This window comes from Boleophthalmus pectinirostris, unplaced genomic scaffold (genome assembly GCF_026225935.1).
Source record: "Boleophthalmus pectinirostris isolate CB_2022bp ecotype Guang Dong unplaced genomic scaffold, ASM2622593v1 HiC_scaffold_16, whole genome shotgun sequence".
NCBI classification, from domain to species: Eukaryota; Metazoa; Chordata; class Actinopteri; order Gobiiformes; family Gobiidae; genus Boleophthalmus; species Boleophthalmus pectinirostris.
Genome location: NW_026571095.1, coordinates 5,716,791 through 5,720,230, shown reverse-complemented (window position 1 = coordinate 5,720,230; position 3,440 = coordinate 5,716,791). Strand labels below are relative to the sequence as shown.

The 3,440-nt window shown below is 38.8% G+C and overlaps 1 long non-coding RNA gene across 1 annotated transcript; it reads left to right on the top strand.

Annotated features, from left to right (window-relative positions):
- The first annotated feature begins 1,448 nt into the window (after positions 1-1,448).
- On the top strand, positions 1,449-2,119 carry LOC129408304 (uncharacterized). Its single transcript, XR_008631871.1, has 3 exons — positions 1,449-1,594; positions 1,784-1,917; positions 1,998-2,119. It is a non-coding gene; the product is annotated as an uncharacterized LOC129408304 (long non-coding RNA).
- The last annotated feature ends 1,321 nt before the right edge of the window (positions 2,120-3,440 follow it).

The window sequence follows — 3,440 nt, the reverse complement described above, 5'->3', positions numbered from 1 at the left end:
GGTTTAGTCCTGGTTTAGATCTGGTTTAGTCCTGGTTTAGATCAGGTTTAGTCCTGGTTTAGATCTGGTTTAGTCCAGGTTTAGTCCTGGTTTAGATCTGGTTTAGTCCTGGTTTAGTCCTAGTTTAGTCCAGGTTTAGTCCTGGTTTAGATCTGGTTTAGTCCTGGTTTAGATCTGGTTTAGATCTGATTTAGATCTGGTTTAGACCTGTTTTTAGACTTGGTTTAGTCCTGGTTTAGTCCTGGTTTAGTCCTGGTTTAGTCTTGGTTTAGCCCTGGTTTAGTCCTGGTTTAGTCCTGGTTTAGATCTGGTTTAGTCCTGGTTTAGATCTGGTTTAGTCTTGGTTTAGCCCTGGTTTAGTCCTGGTTTAGTCCTGGTTTAGTCCAGGTTTAGTCCTAGTTTAGTCCAGGTTTAGTCCAGGTTTAGTCCTGGTTTAGTCCTGGTTTAGTCTTGGTTTAGCCCTGGTTTAGTCCTGGTTTAGTCCTGGTTTAGTCCTGGTTTAGTCCAGGTTTAGTCCTGGTTTAGTCCAGGTTTAGTCCTGGTTTAGTCCTGGTTTAGTGTCCGGCAATGAGTGGAATTACTGAAAAGAAAAAAAAAAGGGGGGATTTAGCCCAAAATGTGAAAACAGGAAAATACCGCCATGTAATCCATTTATTTCAACAAAGTAACTGTAATCTAATTACCACTCACTGAAACAGTAACTGTAACTGAATACAGTTACTCATCATTTGTACTCTGATTACATAACCCTAGTACATATAATCTGTTACTCCCCAACACTGCATACAGCAGTAAATGGCAGTAAACACACAATCTCTGAAGCCTCTTTATCTCACCACAAATACCACACATGCTCAGTTCAGCACCAGTTTTGAGATATGAGGAGACTGCGTCTACAGGCCACAGTGTCCTGAACGTCAGACTGGCTCATCCACGAGACTGAAGTCAGGATACTGCATCTATATGGACAGTCACATAACCATGATACTCGAGTACATGTGTACACACTCACTAACTGGTTACTTTCCAATGTACAATTTAATGGAGGCTAAAATATCTGTGACATCACAAGGTGGAATGGAACATTTTCAGCTTTGGAGATGTGGACAGAGGAATAATAACACAGAAAGAAACAAAACACAACTCCAGGTCTGTTTTGAGGACGGAACAACATTATAACACAGCTTCAAGCTGCACGGCATAACTTTTCTGGTGGAGGGTTCGCTACCTGCTTGTCTCCATGGAGATGTTATTGCTTTGCCTGGAATGTTCCACACTGAAAAAATTGTCCGAGAGGTGTTGCTCAAATTGCAAAAACAAATTTGACAACAATAACATGACTTTTTTTTACGTTTCTCTGTCCAGCATTTAAATCTTACAAAGGTCACTTGATCATGGTCGATGTTAAACCTGCAGGTTTTAATCAGGTTGAGGAAACATGACTTTATTCTAATCTGTGGTGAGGCTCCTCCCTCTGGAATTCTCCTCCTCAAAACCTTTGGAGGGAAAATTCAAATGGAACAGGACACAGGACAGATACAAGAGCAGAGGACACACAGTGTGGAGCAGGAGGATTATGAGAGCTGATCTGGAGGTGAGACTTTTCAAAGATTTTATTATATGTTTCTCTGGCCTAGAATGACGTCATTGTTAAAACATGTTTGTGGTGTTTTATTTGAAATTAGAGTTAATGTAAGGACTGTTTCCATGAAACACATTGTATTTGACTGTCCATCTACAAGAGTGTGACAGTTGTACTCAGATGTGAATGTGTTTGTTCCAGAGTCGTCTACAAACACAGAGTGACGTCCAGAGCTCTGCTGGAGCTGTGGGGAAGTTCATGAATGTTACAGCTGATGTTTCAGGAAAAAGGAAGATGTTTGAAAACCAACAAAACACAGAGCACAGATGAACAAAGTAAGTAAACCAACTAAAATGATTTTAAAAGAATTTTTCAAAATGAACTTCCTACTGAAACAGTTTTCGTGTTTCTACAGGGTGATGTGGCATTAGGAGGACTTTATACCAGATGCCCTACCTGTTACTGCATTTAGAGGAAGAAAAGCAGCACACAGTGAGTTTTGTTTCTGCAGATACACTTCTAATGTTCTTGTGATTCTGTTCTGGTCCATTATTGTCGTAATAAGTGCTTTAAGTGTATTTAAACATGTACAACAGAGTAAATGATCAGAATGTGATCATCATGTGTTATTCTGTGTCCACAGAGACCAGAGCTTCTTCACTGGAATAAATCTTCACACTGTCCAGCTCCAAACTGTGTGTCTCTGTACTTGTGTGTCTCTGTGTGTTTGATTCTGTTTAAGACAATACAGATCTGTTTGTATTATTTTACAGAATTAGATCAATTCAATTCAATGATACATACATATACATTTCACGATAAGGTAACATAAGATAAATCTGCATATTCAGCATGATTTGATCAAATTTCATCAACATGAAAAAGTGACGTTCATGTTCTGAGAAAAATATGTGTAGAGAGGATCAAAATAAGTTTCAAAGCCTAAACATTTTTTTTTTTTCAGTGCATTAAACATTTCCATCTGGCATTTATTCATTAGGGGTGTTTCTGTTGCTCAAAAATACAATCATTCCTTCTGTGAATTGGAGCGCCTCTCCACAGATCTGACCTGTAATGTAGTGCTGTAACCTGCTTGTCTCCCTCGTGGTAGACAGGTTTAATCTCTACTGTGGGACATTCTAGACAAAGCAATAACGTTTCCATGGAGACAAATAGGTAGAGGACCCATCACCTGGAAAGTTGCACCTTTAAAGCTCACACGAGTCAGAATGTAGGAGAATATGGGACTTTTAAAGGGACAAAATGCTCTCTTTTTGATGAGTTTAAGGCTTCTCTGTGTGAAAATGGATCTTCTGATAATCACATTCCACACAGACCTACACAGATCACTGAGGGAGCCCTGATAAATGTTTGGACGACAATCTAAAAACCCTGTCAGAAAACTGATGGGCCCCTCCACGCCTCCTCTTCACCTCCGCGTCCAAACCAGGGCCAGTCCTCCATCCATCGCTGTCATGGCAACGTCAGAGTAAAATACAGGGAGAGTGCACTGTAAAAACAACACTCACATACTGCTCATTCACACACTAGGATATAAAGAGAAAATGATTAGACTTTTTTTTTATATAATTCTTTAGACAGAGTTTAGTTTGTGTGTATGCCTAGACTTTTTGACAACTTTCAGTGTTTTTAGTTTTTAGTTTGTATTTTTTCTATACATATAAAAAGATATTAATTAGTGACAAAAGCATTTTCACATAAAGTCAAAAATATGCTGAAGTGTATAAATATGCACTGCAAATATAGTCAAAGTCTAGACATTGTAACTAAAACGACCTAATTAAAACTACTCAAATAAAAAAAAGGAAAACCAGTAAAGGTGCAATGTGTAACCTGG